Source organism: Gopherus evgoodei, chromosome 5, assembly GCF_007399415.2.
Source record: "Gopherus evgoodei ecotype Sinaloan lineage chromosome 5, rGopEvg1_v1.p, whole genome shotgun sequence".
NCBI classification, from domain to species: Eukaryota; Metazoa; Chordata; order Testudines; family Testudinidae; genus Gopherus; species Gopherus evgoodei.
In genome coordinates this window covers 15,555,951-15,581,214 of record NC_044326.1, presented here as the reverse complement: position 1 = coordinate 15,581,214, position 25,264 = coordinate 15,555,951, and the positions used below count along the sequence as shown (strand labels likewise).

The window sequence follows — 25,264 nt, the reverse complement described above, 5'->3', positions numbered from 1 at the left end:
CTAGGAATGACTAAGGCCTGGTCCACACTACAGCGTTAAATCGATTTAAACAGCGTTAAATCGATTTAACGCTGTACCCGTCCACACTACAAGGCACTTAAAATCGATTTTAAGGGGTCTTAAAATCGATTTCTGTACTCCTGCTCAACGAGAGGAGTAACCCTAAAATCGATATTACTATATCGATTTAGGGTTAGTGTGGATGGAAATCGAAGTTATTGGTCCCATTCTTTTACTGAGCTACCCAGAGTGCACCACTCCGGAAATCAATGGTAGCCTGGGACCATGGACGCACACCACCGAAGTAATGTGCCCTAGTGTGGACGCATAAAATCGATTTTATAAAACCTGTTTTATAAAATCGATTTTATTAATTTCGATTTTACTCTGTAGTGTGGACGTGGCCACAGTAACACATGTGGCTTGATCAGGCTCTAGTTGCTTTTAAGAACATCTTATTGCCTTACAAGGCCTGCCAATGTGTGTGGGTTTGTTTTGGTTTTTTGATCTGAAAAGATGTGGCAGGGTTGACTATAATATCTTCTCTAACCAACTGTAAAGGAAGGGTTAATATTCTAATTAAATAATGGATTCGTTAGATTCTATAGAAATTTTAATCTGCTTTGAAGAACACAAAAACAGTAAACATATGTCCAAGTTTGAAAATCTGGTCCTACCTTATGAGTCTTATAGCAAATATTCTGATTTTCTAGGAACCAGATTTGAGAGGAAACAAGTGATTCTTATCTCCTTTACTTTCTTGCTTTCCACCCACTCTTTTGCCTCTTTCTTGCTTTTTAAATAGTTTATTGTACGAGAAAACGAAAACTAAAAATGTCATTTTCTTTTTCTGAATTTATGTGAATCAGATTAAATTAAATTTAACCTACTGATATGTTATGAGTTTAAAGAGACTGAGATTATAAAGAGGAAAACTGTCTCAGAATAAAAGGGATGAATACTTCAAGGACCCCAAATAATTAGGAGAGAGCAAAGCTTATTATTTCATGCTATCACATTAATTCATGTCAACATTCTAATTTAATGACAACTTGCAAGAGATGTCACACATTAATGTGAATTACTGTGTCGGCGGAACAAAATTTCTAACCTGAATAATGTCTCATGTTATGTCACATCACCAATTTATCTGTTCCAGAATCTGCAGATATAATACTGGTTTCAGCGTAGCAGCCGTGTTAGTCTGTATCTGCAAAAAGAACAGGAGTACTTGTGGCACCTTAGAGACTAACAAATTTATTATACTATATATATATAAAATACTGAGTGTATGAAATAAACTCTACTAACATTTTAAAGACAAAATCAAGCCTCTATCTCTGAGTTATCTGCTGCAGCAGTATGAATGCCATTAGGTCTCCTCCACCCTCTTCCTCAGACACATTGGTTAATATTGACACATGGAAATAATGACTATATGTTAGTATCTACTCACGAGACCTCTGCAGAAGAATTTATAGTGGAAAACAACATTGAGTTTACAGCGGTGTCCTAATAAACTTTTCATGCACCAGAATATCATGCCAGTATTTTAGACATAGAGGATACAAACAGCAGATGCTGAAGTACTTAAATTAAAATCATTGTGTAGATCTTCAGCAGATGCATACAAAGTATCTAGAGGGATTTTAGAAGTAAAAAATAATTTCTGTCTCTAGTTATATCAATTTTTTCTTTTTTTATTTCAAAGCCCGTGGTTATGATTCCAATTACCATTACTAGGAGTTTACACTATCTTGCTATGTTCCTTCATGCAAGGATTTTTTTTTAAGTGACAGCCTTTTCTACTTTTCCTCTTGCTAAATATAAACTACTGGTATTATACCTGTATTTTAATATACATTTTTTACTGCGAATAAGTATAATGATGACTTGCACAACATAGTATAGCTAACATGGGAGATATGCTTACATCAACTCTAGAAAATTAATCTGTTTCTAGAGATTTTCCAGATGCCACAATGATTTCTGATGTCATTAGAAGTTTGCCTGCTAGTCAGAATATATAAATTAGAGCAGATGGGATTTTAAAATTGTTTCCCCGTAGTGTTTTCTCTGAAAGTTACAGAACATCTCACTCATTCTTTTAGGATAAGTACAGTAGTTAATGTGCCTTCCGTCTGCCTCATTAGTGTAGCCTGGCATGTGATTTACAAGATTCAAAACGAATATTCCATATTAGTCCCATCTCATAAAAAATGTATTTAAAGTAAAAAAATACATGTTCTTCCTTTATAATTGATAATTAAACTCATATTTTACTTTGTTTAATCTTCTAACATTTCCTAGATGTTAGTCAGTTTGGCATATCTAATTTTTCCATGTTTTAAAACAAATCCTTTCATTAAATTTAAGTCTTCCAGATTTGGAGGCTGTATTAATCTTGCTGTCATTCTTTTCCTAACAGGGACCAAATTGCCCCCCATCTGCAAAGGGAGAAAAATAACTGAAACTCAGAATTTCCAAGGTCACTATTGCTTTGCCATTTGTAAATGACGTGGCTATCCCGTACTCGTGACAATCAAACCTTTGTACTGCACAACTCCTTTGAAGAGGGAAATCTAATTCTCATTTTAAAACACTCAATCTGAACAATATTAAAGAAATTGCCGCTGGATGCTAGTAACTTTGCAAACTATCACCCAGTTTCTAACCATCAAAGCAAATTAAATGAGCAGCTAGCTAAAAATACCCTTCAACACCATCTACATCCAATAGCCTAAATCTCTCCTAATCAGGATTCAGACCAGCGCGAGGTACAGAGAAGGCACCTATTCTTTGGTGTCCACAATGGAAGTGCATCCTACTGGAACTGTCTGTCCCATTCAGGGGAATTGATCATCAAATACCTATTCTGCCTTCAAGAGGCTGCAAGAATGAACAGAAATGCTCTTAAATGGTTCAGGATCAGGTGCTTCCTCTCAGACTGAACCCACAGAGTTGTAATGAGTAAAATGTTCCTCCACTCCTATTGCATTTAGAACTAAATTTCAAGCCCAGCTCTTTGGGTTTTCCTCCAATAGAACATACATCAGCTCACTCGCACATTTTATATTTTAAAAAATTGTTTATCTCCGTAGAAGAGAGGGAGAGGGAGAGAGAGATCACCATTATGTCTTTATAGTGGGAGGCACTCAGATGGTATGGCTTTGGGTGCTAAGGTTTGAAACTAGGCAGATAATTATTTTATAAAATCCTGTAAGAAGTAACTACAAGAATTGTACGAAACATCAACAACAGATGTTAAAATATCCATCCATTCTTTGTATATTGTCTAACATAGAGCCTATCTGGTGGTGCTGGGTGCCCTTAACTCAGTCTTCACTAGAGCTTGAGGGTGCCTTATACTTCACACGGTCTGACCCTTAATTATGAGCTCTTTCGGGCAAAGACCTTGTATTTGTAAAGTACCATGTACATCTAAAGCACTTCAGAAATAAAGATAACTAATACTAATAAAAACTTCATGGTGTAACTTACTTGGTCAGGCTTGCTATGCGCTGGATTCTGTAGCAGGAGACGGGCAACTGCTACAATAGATAAGGGATCCTGGAAAGACACTTTGCTGGGTAAGTTCTACATGTTGTTCTAACTTGCAATGATACCTGTCAGAGACAGAGATTTAATAGCATACTCTTGTGTTTCCCATTACCACTAACTTCGGTCTACTTGTTTATCTGTCTTCAGAATGTTAGCTCTTTGGGGCAGGGACTTTTAACTTTTTGCCTGTCTGGAACGAACCTAATATATAATAGGCAAAACCACGGACAAATAACAAACTGTACCTTTCACTCTGTTCATCATGTAACTGGTTTGTAGTGGTTCTACAAATTCACATGCAAACTCCCAGTCACATAATGGGCCAAATCCTCTCCTAATCTGAGCCCCCATAGAATTCTACTGAAATCTCAGCAAAGTAAATGTATGAGTTACAGTACCAGTGTTGAATATTGCGTACCAGTGCATCAATATAATATTGCCCCCATCTCTTTAGGTAGCCACAGATGCAGAGGCTAACCATCTCTCTCCCATCCAACTTTAAATGGATGACAGCCTGATTGCACACAGTCAAAAGAGGATGGAGTTCCAGATTCCTGGCTCCCTTAAACATGCCACAACTGTCTGTTCCGCAGAATTATTATATTTGATTGATCCCTTATATACCTATAGACTATATTGGAACTTCAGATTTTTTGCCAGCTATTTTGGAAACTGCAAAGATGCCTAATACTTTTCTTCTGCTTATCCCAGTTCAAGGTATGTCCCAAGGTGTTTGCAGATGATAGGAAGCTGCTTGGTACCCACAGAATGGTTGGCAATGAGTGGTTCATTCAGATTCACCCTAGCAGTCTGACTCCCAAAAACTGATGGTGTTGCCAAAGTGCCTGGCAAAGGAAGCATGTAAATAATTCCAAACTATGCAGTTACATCTGTGATATTGGGCTCAGCTTTAGTGACACAACATACCTACTTTTACCCACAAATTACTTTCCAGAGTCACATGTGGATTTAGCACACTATTATTTTCACAGATGTAAGTTTCATGTTAATTAACTTTATTATGATGTGGGGGGGGAAATCATATCAAGCACAACTATTTCCATATAAATAGCACTGAATGCAGCTTCCTGTATTTGATGGTTATGGAAGGGCTACTTGGCTGTACAGACAAGGAATGTGTATTTTTATGTAACGCTATTTGTATAACTATTGGAATAGCTATTAGCGTAGAAGCATTGATGTTGCTGCTGGGGATGCTGTACAGCTTGAAAAATCAATACTTTTTGAAATTATTCTGCTGTTTGTGTCCTGGTATTTCTGACACTTCCCTAGGGGAGTAATAGGGAAAAAGTCAGGGTGCTTCCATACTTAGTTTAATCCACTGAAAGCTGTTTAGCCAAAAGAAATGCCAAAGTCAGTTTCAAGATATTTTAAAGACATTGGCCTCTGGATTGGAACAACAGGGAAAGCAATAGCCAAAGTGAAAGGTAGGATATGCTGAGAGAAGACTGAGTTCAATTCGTAGTGACTAGCAAGGCCTCTTATAAGGAGACAGGATACTTCAGGAATTCTTGAAAAAAAAGGAAGAAAAAATTTCACATAATGACACATTACATTGTGCTGTAGATAAGTGGATTTTCCTGGTGTTTGTTTTTCCCCTACAAAATGTGTTAAGGAGAATTAGAAAATTGTTTGCCATTTAGGTTACTTGTATCTTAACAAAAAAAAAGGCAAAGGGCTTGGTCCTACATTCCATGTATACACAAAACCCAGATTTATTTTGGTTGCAGTTTTGAGTGCTCACTATCCCTGAAAATTAGGCTATTTGTTTAGATGGCTTATTTCAGGTATTTTAGGCACTCAGGCATTTTCCTACTGCTCTACATTCATCTAAGTACTAGAGGCATGCCAATTACATACAAGAGATTTTGGTACCAATTATAGTCCACATGGCTAACTAGGGAGGGGGTTGAGGAAGAGGGCAGTTTGAATCATCACTGAAGTGTTTAGATACAGTCTTTGTGCCTATCCAACCTTAGCAGTTATTAAATATTAATACTTGTTGGTTTCTAGTTATTCTTTTCATTCAAGGATCTCAAAGTGCTTTCCAAACATTTAGAAAGACAAGGTGGGTGCGGTAATATCTTTTACTGGACCAACGTCTGTTGGTGAGAGAGACACACTTTCGAGCCACACAGAGCTCTTCTTCAGGTCTGGGAAAGTTATTCCAAGGGTCACAATTAAATGCAATATGGAACACATTGTTTAGCATAAGTAGTTAGTACATATTCTAAGGGATCATTCAAGGTAGAGTGACCCATTAATACTTCTTCAGTCGTAGGAAAAAAGGGGGATTAGTGGGTTACAGATTGTTGTAATAAGCCATATATATATATAGTGTCTCTGTTCAGTCCATGATTTTTAGTGTCTATCAGAATTATGTGCTAACTATTTACACTAAACAATCTGTTCCATCTTGCATGTAGCTGTGATGCTTAGAATACCTTTCCTAGGCCTGGTCTACACTGTGGGGGGCGGGGATTGATCTAAATTATGCAATTCCAGCTACATACTTAGATCGACTTACCATGGTGTCTTCACTGCGGTGAGTTGACTGCTGCCACTCCCCCGTCGCTGAGATCATAGAATCATAGAATGTCAGGGTTGGAAGGGACCCCAGGAGGTCATCTAGTCCAACGCCCTGCTCAAAGCAGGGCCAATTCCCAACTAAATGGAGATGGAGCACAGAAGTCGATGGGGGACCACTCAGGGATCCATTGATCCAGCGGGTAGTGTAGACATACCCCTAGATCTAAAGAAGAGCTCTTTGTGGCTTGAAAGTTTCTCTCTCTCACCAACAGAAGTTGGTCCAATAAAAGATATTACCTCATTCACCTTGTCTTTCTAATATCCTGGGACCGAGATGCCTACAGCTGCATTCCAAACATTTGTGTGTTAAGCTTCACAACATGCATGTTAGGTATATAAGTGGAAGGGACTACATTGCCCAACCACTAAAATGCAGCCACTTCTAAAGTGAAATGCAATAGTAAACAGTGTGTCCATCAGGTTAGGTCAGGAAGTTAAAAAAAGAATATCCTCTTTAACTGAATCTCAAGGAGGAAATCAGAAGTAGAATATTATCTAAATTACAGTTTGGCCAGGACAACTGATGTATAATGTGTCTACTATGCAGAAAAGAGAGATGGAATCTTTACTGACAAAAGAAGTCAGGATCTCAGTTTTACATGTCATATGAAAGACAGCAGGCCAGATTCTGATCAGTTACGTTGCTGTAATCCTCAGGAACCTCTACTGAAGTAACTATATTTATATCAGAGTAACTGAATATAGAATCTAGTCCAGCATCAGACAGGCACATTGATTCAGAAATGACTCAGAAGTAAGAACTACTTGGTAAGTTATCAGAACTAATTCCTACAGCACTTGAAGCTTAATTTGGAATTTAAATTAACATCAGTTTCTATTTGCAATATATATAACTCACTGAGAAAATACAATTAATCATAAACCACTTTGATACATTCAGTTTTCATCACTAATAGGCAATGCCATCTTAAAATCAAAGTCAAAATTGTCAGTATTTTGTACTATTGCTGCTTAAGAAATATGTAATAATACAATAATGAGAGAGACAAGATAAGCAAGGTAATATCTTTTACTGGACCAGCTTCTGTTGGTGAAAGGTATAAGGTAGTGCACTAAAAGATATTATCTTGCCTATCGTGTCTTTCTCATCCTTGGACCAACATGATTACAACTACACTGAAAGTACAATAACAACAGTTACAAGGAATTATGCAGCCTGTTGCTTTAATGGATAGTCCACTTTTTCCTCCATTTCAGAATTAAACATTGTTTAAAAAAAACCCCAAAACCTGGCAATAAATGCCTGGCATAATTCATTACCTAGAAAATATGACTTCTTCTTTCACAGTCCCCTGATTTTTGTTGGGAAGCAAAGGGCAGTTGGAAAAATTTCCCCAATAATTTTTTTCTGAAGCAGCACAAGTTGTTTTAACTTAAGCTGCTGGACTAAGATCAGAAACAATATTTAGTTTCTGTTACATGATACTGTAGTTGCTCTTCTTCTTTACCACTTCTAAGACCTTCTCATGTTTTTGAATTTATGACATAACTCAGTTCCTCCACTGTCTTATTCAGCTGGTCTCTCTGTTCAGAATTAACAAATGCTCTAACTTTTCTCAATGTATATTGGATCATTTTCATATCCAAATAAAGCAGTGATGACAAATATATATATTGGCAGAATAGTCTGCCAATGGTAGTCACATCATTTAAGACATATATATCTATAATATATATATCTATATATATATATATAGATATATAATATGAAGTATCTGAACCTAAACTCCCAGCAGGAACCTCCCACATACAAAATGTATGGACTTTGTCTGATGCCTGAATTTTTTTTTAATATTCGCATGTGCTCCAGGACTTTGTTTAGTCCAGTTTTAATGTCTTAAAGGATGTGACTACCATTGGCAGACTATTCCAATCTAAAAAATCCAATGGCATATTGTTACCAGTCCTCTCAATTTTTATGAATATCAATTTGAAAGAAGCTGAGGTTACAGCATGTTAAGATGCCCTGGTCATTCAGGCCTATGAAAATATCTGTGGGGGATGCTGATGTGATGAAAATTTCCTCAAGGATTTCCTCATGAGGTTTCTCACAAACTATTCTGAGGGGATGGAATTTATGTCCACAGAATGGGCTGTGGTTCCCCACCACCACCACCTTCCCCTGAGGACAGAGTAGTTTCTGGGATCCTCCTGAAGCATAATCCTAGAAAATTATGTCTGTTAAACTCTCTGATCTCCTTGGCAAGTCAGGCCCCCTTTGCAAGCCATCCTCTGGTAATGACAGTCCCCAGAATCACTCTTGAAGGGACATTCCTTGCTGTGGAGAGGGCTTAAGAGAAATGTAATATAGACTACAGGTGAACTGCCTTTTCTGAGTAATCTCCATAGAGCTAGCGAGGAAAAATGTGTGGTCCTCCTGTTACTGGCCCAACCTTCCCCACTTCAGGTTCATCCTCTATTCTGTATTGATTTTGATTCTTGAACAGGTACAGGAGGGTCAGTATATAATGGTGCATAAAACCCCCTTTATGCATGGATTAGATCTGTATCTAGATCCTTAGCCTATGAAAGAGCCAATTAATTTTCCACAGTGCATTATTATTTGAGGTCTGAAACTGATTTGATTTTTTTTTAATATTGATCCCTCTCTTCTATAGTACTATTTAAGACTGGCTTTAAAAAGTGATGGCAACAAACTTAATTAGCCTGTAAAGCAAGAGATGTTCAACAGTGAAATGTGTTGTGGTAATGAGTGGATTAGCAATATAGATTAGTTTTGGTAGTCTTGTGGAGTGGTGCCAAAGAAATAAAAGGACTGGCATAGTTTACTAAATAGCATATTTTGTGTATAAGTGGTATTATAAAGGTTCAATGGCAAAAAGGAGGTACAACATGTAACACCAGAGGCTTACTCCATTTCAACAAAAAAAGTTTTTAGAAGACGAAACAGAAGTTTTCTACAAAAATACTTAACTTCAGCAACTTTTCTCTGTGTGAATGATCTTACAGTTATTTTCTGCCCTGCTATCTCTCACCACAAACTCATTTTGAGTTATCTTTTTTCCCCCAGACTATTTTGTAGAGTATCATCTCTGATGTACCTCATGAAATGACATTCCTGCCTTAGATTCAACTTGTGAATTTACAAACATATGAGACTTAGAAAGAAGGAAAATCCATTAGCAAGATGAGAATATGAGAAAAGGGTGGAGGGAAAAAGCTGAACAAGGAAAACTAAACTTTAAAAAAATGTAAAATGATGCAGATGAAAAGCCAAACAATTACCCTCTTTAACTGGTTCAGTGAATGCGAAAGCTACTATAGTGAAATAAAATAAATAAAATAAAAGGAATAAATTTTCCTTATACCATGCTGTTTGCCATGTCCAACCTAGAAATTATGGACATGAAATTTTTTATTAATCTTTAGATCATGTTTACATTATGTGGATTTATGCTATTTTGAGTACCCTGTCAAGTTATTTTAATTAAGTTTCAATGCAAAACACTGAATTCTATCCAAATCTTTTTTCTTCAGTGAACTGTGCAAAACACATCTCTTCTAGTCTTTCAAACACAGCAAATTAAAAAATATGGGAGATTAGTGCCCCATTGGTCTTCACTCAGTTCTGTAATATTTAGCCTTCATCTTTGGAGCCATCTAAATGTTCAGTTCATTTCAGAGTTTTTCTAGGTCATCACAACATAACGCAGGATCTCCTTTTCATGTGATGTGCTTCTTAGGAGGCTCTAGTACTACACCATTATTTTTCATACAAAAATATTCTGCTGCTTACTTCACTGCTATTGAGGTTTTACTGTTTAACTCAGATTGAAGGACTCAGACTGAATGTAAACCTTTTGGCATTGTTGAGTATCCATAGTAGTATGTGTATCCATGGTAACTACAAGAGAAGGTATGGGTGTATAAGTGCTCTTAAGTAGTACAGATTTATGTTTCTATTGCAAGACAAGAAATGCTAGATATTTATAGACTTATTAAAACAGCTTGTGCACATTTAAGGATGTGCACACATTCTTCAGCAGCAAACTGGATTGTTATTGTAAATCTTTAATATGTGACAATAGTTCAGGAATATGGATAAAAACCACAAGTGGATTTCTCATTCTATTGCTTTGGATGTTAGCAAGCAAACAAACCTAAGAAACGGCAGATCTAATTTAATCCGCATTTCCTTATTTTTGTCATATAATAAGTGTTATCACTATTTATGTCATTCCGCCTGTTGCTTCTTATATAAGGGGTACAACTATGCCTTCCATTTCATAGGTTCAGCTTATTTTGATCAAAGTAGAGCTTGCACCCTTTAATGTGATCTGCAGCCAGGTAACTGAGGTAGAAGTGACCTTACTGTGTTCACCCATTTTTTTTTCATAATGTAAAAATTGATTGTTGAAACACTGACTAAACACGATGTTGGCTATTCTTACAAAGCTGTCCTGGATATTTTAAACTATTTTCTTGTTTTATTGCTATTTTAGGTTTATAAAAATAACCCAATGGTTTAGAATTAAGATGATGACTAGAGTTTAAATGTTTGTTACAGCAAAGTCACAAATTATCCACACATCATTTGATCATGTATTTTCCAACACTGATCTTGCAAAACTTTGTGTGCACAGCAGGAACTGCAACATTGCTGCTGTCCACCACCAGAATGAGCAGAAGCTGTGCGTGGTCACATATAAGCTAAAACACTAGGCATAGTCCTGTGTTGGAATAACCCTTAAACTTCTTGTGTGCCTACTGTCTTGCTCTCAAGAACTCAGGGTAAAAAGAGGGCTGGATATGAATGGAAGATAGGTATGCTGGAGCGAGACTTCAGTTTAAGAAATGAAATATTGTTCTGATGCAGAAGAGGAAAGAAAAAAAACCAAGAAAATATTATATACAGGCAAAAGGATTTCTAAATGGAAGATTTTTTTTCAAAGATATCCATGAAGCTTCAGCTGCTCTTTAACTGGGCATAAAAACTGAAGAAGGAATGCAGGCATAGGTTCTGATCCCAGGGCCGTCCTTAGGATTTATGGGGCCCTACGCAGTATTATTAAACTGGTGCCCCTATGCCGGATGGCAGCCCAAGCTCACAGCCTGGTGGGGGAGGGGGAGGAGGGACTTGACAGCACAGGATAATGAGATGCCCAGCCTGCCTCATGGTGGCGGAGAGTCACAGTTCCCCGCAGAGACTTCCATGCACTCTCCCTCATGCAGAATGGACATGAAGAAAGTACCTAATTAAAAGCACTAAAATTTGGGAATAAAAAATGTCAGTCACAGGTTTTTTGATATGCCCTGAAGTTTGTCAGAGATTTATTTGCAAAAACTTCATGGTAAGGGTGAGTCAGCTGTCCTGCTGAATACAACATTACATATAATGGAATACATGATGCAGCTCTTCTCTGTTTTACATTTTCTTCATCAGTATTTCTAAATTGAATTTATATTTTAAATGTACTCACATCTTAAGCCAGCATTCCAGATTACTATATATTTAACTCACTGAAACAAAGACATTCTTTTAAATTAATCAGAGAGGTTTAGTGTGTTCATAACAATGTTCATTGCTTTTAGAAAAAGGGTACAGTAATTTACTTTGTGTGATCTCCATAACAAGAGACATGGTTATGAAATTTCACCAACTTTAAAAAAATATGTTTCCAAAGATTTTAGGTATAACAAGGATTTTGTCTTACTAAGGTACTGATTTTGCTGGAGTGTTCTTTTAAAACTAGTTTGTCGGATAATCAGAAGTAAAGAAAGGGAACTCTTTGTCCAGCTATCTGGAAGGGAAGGACTGTTGTCCCTTTAAGGGCTCTCTTCAGTGGGGAGTAGGGGGAGAGGTGGTGAAGGGATGGACAGAAAGGACAGGAAGACTTGGAAGCACTTTTTTTTTAACTATAGTAATTAAAATGTGTATTTTAGATAAGGGAGGTCTTTTGAAGGATTTATTTAAAAAACTATGTGTGAAGATCCACACATTTAAGGCTAAAGATGATTGTGCATCTAAAACTCTATGCAAACATTTTTTAGAAATGTGATTTTATAATCTTCACCAGCTCACTAATGAAATATTTTTAAAGCATATTTTAAACTAAGGTCCTGTAGACTGACATGTTCTGTGTAAATATTACATTAATGCACAACTGTTTTTGTCAGTAAGGTCAGAAACTGACAGTATAAACATTTATTTGGGCATAAGCTTTCGTGGACATCTGATGAAATGAATTCTAGTCCACAAAAGCTTATGCCCAAATAATTTGTTAGTCTTTGAGGTGACACAAGGACTCGTCCTTGTTTTTGCTGATACAGACTAACAGGACTACCACTCTGAAACCTGTCAGTATATACCTTGGGGTGGGCAAATGCCTGTTAAATGGCTTTATTACCCCTTGAATGTCTCTTTAACAGTTTCAATGTTGTGCTAATAGGTCTGGCAGGCTGGAGGTTTTTTCACTTTTAACTACTAGATTCCCTCCCAAGGAAGACTCACCAGGCTAGAGCAGCCATCTGTGGGAACCTGCAGGAAGGGTCAGAACAGGGATAGGAAAACAAGAGGATGGACACTAAGACCAAGTGGTGCCCCAAATTTTCAGGTGCCCTACGCAGCTGCCTATGTTGCCTATGCCTAAGGACAGTCCTGTCTGATCCCACACAAATTTTCTTCTGCAGCTGCTGACCTACAGAAATTTGGCATGCGTGGCTTTCCGGCCATGAATAGTAAACCCTATTCTTGAGTAGAAATCCACAATTTTCTGCAACTATGGAATGCTGAATTAAGCATTGTGAGAGATACGCTTTCACAAAGCTAGAAAGTCTGATTGTGTCTAGCCCAATTGTTATTTAAGGGAATAAGACACAAGGACACTATAGTCAGCAGTCTCCTGACAGTCTAATGCTGGATGAGTTTTCCTCTAATTGATCAAACATCAGTCACTAGTGTGATGCTGTGTATAAGAAAGATGACCATTTGTATCTTTGTTGCTATCACTGTTATATAATTACAACAAATCATGTACAAAATATGTCATATAAGGTGTTGATGGAAAAGTTATGGTTTGCTCAGTATGGTTATCCTGTGCGTATGCATGTATCATCATTGTATCTGAAGTTATGAATATTGGCTATATGCTTGTATCTTACACATGTGTTGTATTCCTGGGTGACACCCACTACCCCCCCCAAGTAGATTTACATCCAGACTAGACAATTATGTGCTGATGTCCCATTAAGAACACTTCACTCTAACAATGGACCAATGAAGAAAGTCATCACACCCAGCAGTGTTCCCTCAAATGTTTTCCATCCATGTATGGAATGAATTTTGTTCTGTGCACCAATATCAAAGTAATGTGCGGATGTGCACCACCAGGAGCAACAAAAAAACCTAGATATAATATATATATTTAAAAAGTTACTATAGGGATTTTAGAACTCGCTACTCAAAGAATTAAATTTAAGCATAAGAGAGAAAATGATGAAATGCATAGACAAGTCCAACTAAAATAACACACTTTGAAAGATTAAAATTACAGAGAATATATGTGCATTGCAGGAAGTACCAAGAAGTACCAAGAATAATGCAAGTATATGTTGTGAAGTGAGTGTGTGTGTGTGTGTGTGTGTGTGTGTGTGTGTGTGTGTGTGTGTGTGTGTGTCAGTCAGAGACAGGGTGTATGTGTTTGTCAGAGACAGTGTGTGTGCTGGCTGCTGGGGAAGTTTGAGAGACTGTGCGCTATCTCTTTAAGGCACTCACATACCAGAAGGCTCAGACCACAACATCTGAGCCCTATCCTTCTCCCTCACACTGCAGAGATGGGGTACATGGATAGGCAGAGGTACGGGAGGGGACACTGACATCAGTGCCCCTCCTTTCCACACTCTGCACAGCAAGCAGAAGGGTCCCAGGAGCAGCTTGCCGGGGGCTCCAAGGCAGAGGCCAGGAGCAACGTGACTGAAGAGCTGCATGGTGAGCGGGACTAGATTCACTCCTGAGTGGCTGTGTGACCGCGCAGCTTAGAGGAACACAGCCATACAGTAGGTCTTTCTGTAGATGTTTCAGACTCTGAGGGGACCAATGGCCACCCCCTGTAATACAGTAAACTATGTATGGATGTGTTATATGCTTATGTGACCCTGGACTCCATCTTGGACCAGTAACTCTCCACAGTGGGCTGTAGACTTTGTTTGGGGCAATAAATTTTCATGCACATGGCAGAAGATATAAAAAGGCACCTGAGACATCTCCATTTGGTCTTCATTTCTCTGGACTGGATATCTAAGAAGGACTGATGACCCCTAATCTGTTTGGGTGATTCCAGAGAGACTTTTGCAAACTAGCAGTTTATTCCATCTCTGCTACAAACCTGATATAAGGACTTTGCAGTCACTTGTATATATGTGACTTGTAATCACTTGTATGTATAATTCTCTTCTTTTTCTTTTTTCTTATTAAACCTTTAGTTTTTAGTAACTAGAGGACTGGCATCTGCGTGATTATTATGAGCCCTATTCCAGGCATCCCATCACAGCCAGGTGGAAAAAAAATAGGTATTTGAAATAGTTATAGTTTTGCCTGAGTGACCATTTTGCAAGTGAAGCATAAGAAAGGGACCATTGGCTGAATTCCCTGAGACTGGACCAAACTAAAAAGCACTTCCACTTGGCAGAATAGGGAGAGATGGTAGCGGGTTTTCTATTATTAAATCGGTCTAATTAAAGTGCTTCTGAACATCAACCTTCCTCCTCATCTAAACACACAGATTCCATGCCACGAGGAACAGAGTGTTCAGTGTCGGGTGTCTGACCGTGGTGTTGAGTCAGGAAGGAGGGGAAGAGGTCCGGAAGGCCGAAGAGACAGACTATGACATTTGGAGAATCAACATTGTCTTGGCCAAGCTGGCACAATGAGTATCCATTTGGAATGATCTGCTTCAATTTGAGAATAACTTGAAGGATGAGTCGCTTGTGTGGGGAAGGCATGCAGCAGTGCTGATCCTCAATTCAGATGGACGGTGTTGGTTAAAAAGTCTGGACTGAGACTTGCTTGTGATCAAAATTGATGGCACTTCTTGGTTTTTTCTTTTTCTTTTTTTTATTGCAAACATGTCAACAGACAGAATGTCCCATTCTCTGAAAATGGGCCTCAGAACACTGCACTTCAGGGGCTACTCATGATTCTGGGAGAAATTCCTGCTGAGGTGATCAGACAACTGATTCTGGCCCCTGGTAAGTGGGCAGCTATGAGAATAATGCATAAAAAGCCACAACTTCATTGCTTCTTGACAAAGCTGCTTGAAGTGAGCTTTCAAAGTCTCTAGATGCAGTCTCCAACCTATTGTGGAGATATCAGTAACTGTAGTCTTGATCAGTGGAGGATGGGCAAAGGATACATCCTATTATGCATTGTTTTGATCTGTCCACCCCTCTAGGGACTACAGGATCACCAGTGGAACTCGGACAAAGCTGTCCAATGATTGAGAACTCCAGAGACAGACATACAGTTTTTAACCAGCTTTGAAGTGGATCTCCCATGGTGGACTAAATAAATGCTTGTGCCCAGGCGCACAGACTGTAGTTGAATGACGAGATTGGAGGGATAGACATAGGTGATGAGTTGTTTGGAATCACTTGTGCAGGGGAAAAACTCTCAAACTTGTAGTCTAGTATGGCCCCAATGAACTCAATTTTTTCTGTTGACTTTCCCCTGTTCAAAATCAGTCCCAACAAATTGATGAGATTCAGCATGAAGTGAAGTTTAAGGACTTGGTCTTCAAACTTGCTGTTACTAACCAATCATCCAGGTATGGGAAGATATGAATCCTCATTCTCCTGAGAGAGGCTGTGGCTGCAATCATGCATTTGGTAAATAGGCATGGGGCAGAGGACTGTGTATTGATAATGTTTATCTGCCATTATAAGAAACTTCTTGTGACTTGGGAAAATCGCCATGTGCAAGTAGGAATTCTCAGATTGAGGTTGGCAAACGAGTCACTTTGATCGAATGCAGGGAGGACTGTAGCTAGTGTTACCGTATAGAATCTGATATTTGATGTACTTGTTGATACCTCAGTGATCAAGAATAGGTCTCAGCTCTCCCTTGGACTTGGGGATCAGGAAATAACATGAGTAGAATCCCTTTTCCCAAAACTGAAGGGTAACTTCTTCTATGACTCCTGAATCTCAGAGTCTGAATCTGCTGACAAAGCAATGACTCATGAGAGAGGTCCCTGAAGAGGGACAGGGTAGAGGAGTGGGAAGGGGGCGGACAAGAATTGGATGGCATCACCTGATCACTGTTCTTAAGACCCATTTGTTTGTGGTTATTGTTTCCCAAGTACTATAGAAGTGGGACAGCCTGTTCCCAAATGGAGGCAATACGGTCAGGAAGTTGGCGACTGGTATGCTGCCCTTGAGAGGACTCATAGACTCATAGACTCCAGGACTGGAAGGGACCTCGAGAGGTCATCGAGTCCAGTCTCCTGCCCTCATGGCAGGACCAAATATTGTCTAGACTATCCCTAATAGACATTTATCTAACCTACTCTTAAATATTTCCAGAGATGGAGATTCCACAACTTCCCTAGGCAATCTATTCCAGTGTTTAACTACCCTGACAGTTAGGAACTTTTTCCTAATGTCCAACCTAAATCTCCCTTCCTGCAGTTTAAGCCCATTGCTTCTTGTTCTATCATTGGAGGCTAAGGTGAACAAGTTTTCTCCCTCCTCCTGATGACACCCTTTTAGATACCTGAAAACTGCTATCATGTCCCCTCTCAGTCTTCTCTTTTCCAAACTAAACAAACCCAATTCCTTCAGCCTTCCTTCATAGGTCATGTTCTCAAGACCTTTAATCATTCTTGTTGCTCTTCTCTGGACCCTCTCCAATTTCTCCACATCTTTCTTGAAATGTGGTGCCCAGAACTGGACACAATACTCCAGCTGAGGCCTAACCAGCGCAGAGTAAAGCGGAAGAATGACTTCTCGTGTCTTGTTTACAACACACCTGTTAATGCATCCCAGAATCACGTTTACTTTTTTTGCAACAGTATCACACTGTTGACTCATATTAAGCTTGTGGTCCACTATGACCCCTAGATCTCTTTCTGCCATACTCCTTCCTAGACAGTCTCTTCCCATTCTGTATGTGTGAAACTGATTGTTCCTTCCTAAGTGGAGCACTTTGCATTTATCTTTATTGAACTTCATCCTGTTTACCTCAGACCATTTCTCCAATTTGTCCAGATGATTTTGAATTTTGACCCTGTCCTCCAAAGCAGTTGCAATCCCCCCAGTTTGGTATCGTCCGCAAACTTAATAAGCGTACTTTCTATGCCAACATCTAAATCATTGATGAAGGTATTGAACAGAACCGGTCCCAAAACAGACCCCTGCGGAACCCCACTTGTTATACCTTTCCAGAAGGATTGGGAGCCATTAACAACTACTCTCTGAGTAAGGTTATCCAGCCAGTTATGCACCCACCTTATAGTAGCCCCATCTAAATTGTACTTTCCTAGTTTATCTATAAGAATATCATGCGAGACTGTATCAAATGCCTTACTAAAGTCTAGGTATATCACATCCACCGCTTCTCCCTTATCCACAAGGCTCGTTATCCTATCAAAGAACGCTATCAGATTAGTTTGACACAATTTGTTCTTTACAAAGCCATGCTGGCTATTCCCTATCACCTTACCACCTTCCAAGTGTTTGCAGATGATTTCTTTAATTACCTGCTCCATTATCTTCCCTGGCACAGAAGTTAAACTAACTGGTCTGTAGTTTCCTGGGTTGTTTTTATTTCCCTTTTTATAGATGGGCACTATATTTGCCCCCTTCCAGTCTTTCTCCCCCGTCTCCCATGATTTCCCAAAGATAATAGCTAGAGGCTCAGATACCTCTTCTATTAACTCCTTGAGTATTCTAGGATGCATTTCATCAGGCCCTGGTGACTTGCAGGTATCTAACTTTTCTAAGTGATTTTTTACTTGCTCTTGGCAGTTTGTCCAAAGCTGATGGAGGATGAGCTGGTGGTTGGTTGAAGTTGGAACAAGAGGGCCTTCTCCTTTGTGTCGTGTCTCCTCAGGGAGAAGTTTTGCTGCCTATCAGGATAAGTATCTGCCTGAGTACTGCTAGGAATATTGACAGTATTGCTGCTGCTGTTGCTGAACTCTATAGTAATGATTCTTAACTTCTGGTGTAACCCCTATGAACATACAGTGGCTGAAGAGTCCTTAAAGGAATGCAGCATCTCATTAGTCTTTTTGGAAAACAAGAACTGACCATTGAAGGGTAAGTCCTCTATGCTTTGTTGAACCTTGGGAGCTGTGGTATAGTTCTGTAACATAAGAACATAAGAATGACCCTACTGGGTCAGACCAAAGGTCCATCTAGCCCAGAATCCTGTCTTCCATAGTGGTCAGTGCCAGGTGCCCCAGAGGGAATGAACAGAACAGGTAATCATCAAGTGATCCATGCCCGTGTCACTCATTCCCAGCTTCTGGCAAACAGAGACTAGGGACACCATTCCTGCCCATCCTGGCTAATAGCCATTGATGAACTTATCCTCCATGAATTTATCTAGTTCTTTTTTGAATTCTGTTGTGGTCTTGGCCTTCACAACATCCTCTGGCAAGGAGTTCCACAAGTTGACTGTGCATTGTGTGAAGAAATACTTCCTTTTCTTTGTTTTAAACCTGCTGCCTATTAATTTCATTTGGTGACCCCTAGTTCTTGTTATGAGAAGTAGAAAACAACACTTCCTTATCTACTTTCTCTACACCAGTCACGATTTTATAGACTTCAATCATATCTCCCCTTAGCCGTCTCTTTTCCAAGCTGAAAAATCCCAGTCTTATTAATCTCTCCTCATATGGAAGTCGTTCCATACCTTTAATCATTTTTGTTGCCCTTTACTGAACCTTTTCCAATTCCAATATATCTTTTTTGAGATGGGGCGACCACATCTGCACACAGTATTCTAGATGTGGGCATACCATGGATTTATATAGAGGCAACATGATATTTTCTGTCCTATTATCTATCCCTTTCTTAATTATTCCCAGCATTCTGTTTGCTTTTTTGACTGCCGCTGCACATTGAGTGGATATTTTCAGAGAACTATCCACAATGACTCCAAGATTTCTTTCTTGAGTGGTAACAGCTAATTTAGACACCATAATTTTATATGTATAGTTGGGATTATGCTTTCCAATGTGCATTACTTTTCATTTATCAGCATTAAATTTCATCTGCCATTTTATTGCCCAGTCATCCAGATTTGAGAGATCTTTTTGTAGCTTTTCGCAGTATGCCTGGGTCTTAACTATCTTTAGTAATTTTGTATCATTTGCAAATTTTGCCATCTCACTGTTTACCTCTTTTTCCAGATCATTTATGAATATGTTGAATAGGACTGGTCCCAGAACAGACCCCCTGGCGGACACCACTATTTACCTCTCTCCATTCTGAAAACTGACCATTTTTATCCATCCTTTTTTCCCTATCTTTTAATAACCAGTTACCAATTTGTGAGAGCACCTTCCTTCTTATTCTGTGGCAGCCTACTTTAGGTAAGAGCCTTTGATGAGGGACCTTGTCAAAGGCTTTCTGAAAATCTAAGTACACTATATCCACTGGATCCCCTTGTGCACGTGCTTGTTGACCCCCTTAGAGAATTCTAGTAGATTGGTGAGGCATGATTTCCATTTACTAAAACCATGTTGTCTCGTCCTCAACAAATTATGTTTATCTGTATGACTGACAATATTGTTCTTTATTATAGTTTCAGCCAGTTTGCCAGGTACTGAAGTCAGGCTTACAGACTAGTAATGGCCAGGATCATCTCTGGAGCCCTTTTTAAAAACTGGCGTCACATTAGCTATCCTCCAGTCTTCTGGTACAGAAGCTGATTTAAATGATAAGTTAAAGATTACAGTTAGTAGTTCTGCAATTTCACATTTGAGTCTTGGTGATGTTCCAAAACCCCTCTAATGATACCTCAATCTGGCACAATTCTGCAGATCTATCACCTAAAAAGAATGGCTCAGATTTGGGACTCTCCCTCACATCCTCAGCCATGAAGACCAATGCAAATAATTAATTTAGTTTCTTTGCAGTGGCCTTATCATCCTTGAGTGCTCCTTTAGCACCTTGATTGTCCAGTGGCCCTACTGTCTGTTTAGCAGGCTTTCTGCTTCTAATGTACTTAAACAAAAATTGCTATTACTTTTTGAGTCTTTGGCTACCTATTCCTCAAATTCTTTTATGGCCTTCCTAATTATATTTTTACACTTTATTTGCTGGTGTTTATGCTCCTTTATATTTTCCTCACTGGGATTTAACTTCTACTTTTTAAAGGATGCCTTTTTGCCTCTCACTGCTTCTTTTATGTTGTTTAGCCACAGTGGCTCTTTTTTGGTTCTCTTACTATATTTTTTAATTTGGGGTATGCATTAAAGTTGAGCCTCTATTATGGTGTCTTTAAAAAAGTTTCCACACAGCTTGCAGAGATTTCACTTTTGGCGCTGTACCCTTTAATTTCTGTTTAACTAACCTCCTCATTTTTGTGTAGTTTCCCTTTCTGAAATTAAATGCTACAGTGCTGGGTCGCTGTAGTGTTTTTCCTGCCACAGGGATTTTAAATTTAATTATAATGGTCACTATTATCAAGCAATCCAGCTATACTCACCTCTTGGAACAGATTCTGTGCTCCACTTAGGACTTTATCAAGAATTGCCTCTCCTCTGTTGGGTTCCAGAACCAGCTGCTCCAAGAAGCAGTCATTTAAGGTGTCAAGAAACGTTATCTCTGCATCCCGTCCTGAGGTACATGTACTCAGTCAATATGGGGATGATTGAAATCCCCAGTATTATTATTGAGTTTTTTATTTTTGTATCCCCTCTGATCTCTCTGAGAATTTCACAGTAACTATCACCATCCTGGTCAGGTGGTCAGTAATCTATCCCTGCTAAATTCTTATTATTAGAGCATGCAATTTTTATCCATAGAGATTCTATGATACAGTTTGATTCATTTATGATTTTTACTTCATTTGATTCTGTGCTTTTTCATATATGCTACTCCCCCACCAGCACGACCTGTTCTGTCCTTCCGATATATTTTGTGCCCATTGATTAGCCTCATTCCACCAAGTTTCTGTGATGCCTATTATATCGATCTGCTCATTTAATAGGAGGCACTCTATTTCACTCATTTCATTATTTAGATTTCTAGCATTGGTATATAAGCACTTTAAAAACTTGTCTCCTTTTAGCTGTCTGCCATTACACAATGTAATTGAATGGGACTCTTTTTTATCTGACTGTTTCTGATCAGACCATGCCTGTATTTTATCATTTTCCATCCTCTCGTCCTCACTAGAACAGAGAGATTCTCTATTAATACATCCTCCCCTAAGCGATGTCCAAATCTTGTGCTCCTCCGCACCAGTCGGCTTTCCCCCAGCCCTTAGTTTAAAAACTGCTCTATGACATTTTTATATTAAGTGCCAGCGATCTGGTTCCATTTTGGTTTAGGTGGAGCCCATCTTTCCTGTATAGGCTCTGCCTTTCCCCAAAGTTTCCCCAGTTCCTAATAAATCTAAACCCCTCCTCCCTATACGCATTGAGACTCTGCAGTTCTGGCCCTGCCAAGAGGCTCTTCTCATTGTTATCAGTGGGGCCATAGTCTGGAGGAAGTGTCCAGCACATCCAGTGCTGATTGCAGTGAGGTCTTAATAACTAGATGATCTTTCACAATGAAAGCGTTAGACTCTTCCCTGGAGGATTCTGGCAATTTATATGTAAATTTGGACATCGCATCCCAGTTGACAAAGTCATATGTTGATAATACATATTATTATTGATTAGCCTGTTGATTAGCAATGCACATCTATAGTAAGGAGATAAAATAAATCTTCCTCTTCATTAAATCTAACCTTTTAGACTTCTTTAGGTGTCAGCTTATGCCTCTGTCATAACTTTAGTCCCAGATTTGGACCTTAGCGTCCAAAATATGGGGGTTAGCATGAAAACCTCCAAGCTTAGTTACCAGCTTGGACCTGGTACTTGCTGCCACCACCCAAAAAATTAGAGTGTTTTGGGGCACTCTGGTCCCCCTGAAAAACCTTCCCTGGGGACCCCAAGACCCAAATCCCTTGAGTCTCACAACAAAGGGAAATAATCCTTTTTCCCTTCCCCCCTCCAGGTGCTCCTGGAGAGATACACAGACACAAGCTCTGTGAATCCAACAGAGTGACTCCCCCTCTCCGTTTCCAGTCCTGGAAACAAAAGCACTTTCCTCTTCGCCCAGAGGGAATGCAAAATCAGGCTAGCAAATCCAACACTCACAGATCTCCCCCGATTTCTTCCTCCCACCAATTCCCTGGTGAGTACAGACTCAATTTCCCTGAAATTTCCCAGAAAAGAAAACTCCAACAGGTCTCAAAAAGAAAGCTTTATATAAAAAGAAAGAAAATACATACAAATGGTCTCTCTGTATTAAGGTGACAAAATTGAATAAACAGCCTTATTCAAAAAGAATACAAATCAAAGCACTCCAGCACTTATATTCATGCAAATACCAAAGAAAAGAAACCATATAACTTACTATCTGATCTCTTTGTCCTTACACTTAGAAACAGAAGACTAGAAAGCAGAAACTACTTCTCCAAAGCTCAGAGAAAGCAGGCAGAAAGAAAACAAAGACTCAGACACCCACTTCCCTCCACCCAGAGTTGAAAAAATCCGGTTTCCTGATTGGTCCTCTGGTCAGGTGCTTCAGGTGAAAGAGACATTAACCCTTAGCTATCTGTTTATGACAGCCTCCCTTTTCACAACCTCTCATTTGCCACTGTTACAACAAGAGAATAAGGGGCCAAATGGGACTTAAAACACTGATATCCCTGCCTGGGGACATAGTACCACTTATCTATATGGTTTGCTATAGGAGGTAAGGAAGCTGGGGTATGCCACAAGGCCTTTGTGGGTTCCAAAATAGTTTGTGTATAGGGAGAGCTACTGTCAAGGTTTTTTCCCCCACTTTGAACTTTAGAGTAAAAATGTGGGGGACCTGCATGGACCCTTCTAACCTTAATTCCTAGCTTAGATCTGGTAACGCTGCCACCAGCCAGAAGTTTGTGTTTGGCACACTTTTGTTAACCCAAAACCTTCCCTGGGGAACCCAAGACCCTTAAAACAAGGAGAAATTAACCATCCCCTCCTTTTCCACCCAGACTTTCCCCTCCCTGGGTTGCCTTGGGAAGCTTCACACCGATCCAAACTCCTTGGATCTTAAAACAAGGAGGAATTAATCATCCCCCTTCTCTCCCCCCACCAATCCCTGGTGAGTTTAGACTCAATCCCTTGGATTCTAAAACAAGGAAAAACCAATCAGGTTCTTAAAAAGAAAGCTTTTAATTAAAGAAAGAAAAGGTAAAAATTGTCTCTGTAAAATCAGGATGGAAAATGCTTTACAGGGTACTCAGATTTATGTAGACTAGAGGGACTTCCCCTGCCCCCAGCCTGAGATTCAAAGTTACAGCAAACAGAGGTAAAAATCCTTCCAGCAAAAAGACACATTTACAAGTTAAGAAAACAAACATAAGTCTAATCTGCCTTGCCTGGCTATACTTACAATTCTGAAACATGAAAGACTGATTCAGAAAGATTGGGAAACCTGGGTGTACGTCTGGTCACTCTTAGCCCCAAGAGCGAACAACGAACAAAACAAACAACACAAACAAAGACTTCCCTCCACCAAGATTTGAAAGTATCTTGTCCCCCCATTGGTCCTCTGGTCATTTTTCAGCCAGGTTCATTGAGCTTCTTAATCCTTTACAGGTAAAAGAGACATTAACCTTTAACCATCTGTTTATGACACGCCCCCCAAATCTCAGACAGTGTGGAACCACACTGGCAGTGATTTCTTCCTAGAACTTTAGAATAAACAGATTAATAAAACACATGCACCTTTACATATACTACTAACTATGTAAACTGCAAGAGTTTTCACATTTTAAGGACAATTTTTAACCAGTTGATTTTGGGAAACTTTTACAGGAGAGTGCATCAGCTACTTTGTTAGAAGCTCCTGAAATGTGTTGATTTTCAAAATCAAAATCTTGGAGAGCTAAACTCCATCAAAGCAGTTTTTTGTTGTTTCCCTTGGCAGTATGAAGCCACTTTAGTGCAGCATGGTCAGTTTGTAGCTGGAACTGCCATCCCCAAACGTATGGGCGTAGCTTTTCCAGGGCAAACACGATGGCGTAGCATTCTTTTTCACTGATTGACCAGTGGCTTTCCCTCTCAGACAGTTTCTTGCTGAGAAACACGACAGGATGGAAGTTTTGATCCAGTCCTTCCTGCATTAAAACTGCTCCTACACCACACTCAGATGCATCTGTGGTTACTAGGAATGGTTTGTCAAAGTCTGGGGCCCTTAGCACAGGGTCAGACATGAGTGTCGCCTTAAGATGGGTAAAGGCCTTCTGACACTCATCAGTCCACTTAACTGCATTTGGCTGGGTCTTTTTGGTCAGGTCTGTTAGTGGGGCAGTGATTTGGCTGTAGTGTGATACAAATCGCCTGTAATACCCGGCCAAGCCTAAGAAGGATTGGACCTGTTTCTTTGACTTTGGGACAGGCCACTTTTGGATAGCATCCACCTTGGCCTGTAGGGGGTTTATCGTTCCTTGACCCACCTGGTGTCCAAGATAAGTCACTCTGTTTTGGCCTATTTGACACTGTTTAGCCTTAACAGTTAGTCCTGCCTGCCTGATGGGCTCAAAGACTTTTTCCAGGTGTTCTAGGTGTTCTGCCCATGAATCAGAAAAAATAGCCACATCATCGAGGTAGGCAACTGCATATTTTCCTAATCCTGCTAGGAGACCATCTACAAGTCTTTGGAAGGTGGTGGGTGCATTTTGCAGCCCGAAAGGAAGCACATTAAATTCATACACCCCTGCATGAAGGCTGACCTCTCTTTGGCAGGTTCATCTAGCGGTACTTGCCAGTACCCCTTGGTTAAGTCTATTGTAGAGATGAACTGGGCACATCCCAATTTCCCCAAATAGCTCATAGGTGCATGGCAT

The 25,264-nt window shown here is 39.4% G+C and overlaps 1 protein-coding gene across 13 annotated transcripts in view; it reads left to right on the top strand.

Annotated features, from left to right (window-relative positions):
- SPON2 (spondin 2) overlaps positions 1 to 25,264 on the top strand; it is a 110,448-nt gene that overhangs the window by 59,089 nt on the left and 26,095 nt on the right. Inside the window, exon 1 of one of the 13 annotated variants that reach the window (XR_004000631.1) lies at positions 3,573 to 3,590. The exons of 11 other annotated variants lie outside the window; for them this stretch is intronic. The gene's annotated coding sequence lies outside the window, so the exon portion shown is untranslated. Of the gene's footprint in view, positions 1 to 3,572; positions 3,591 to 18,367; positions 18,466 to 25,264 lie in introns of those variants that run through there. One more of the 13 variants, XR_004000632.1, reaches the window with a different exon arrangement.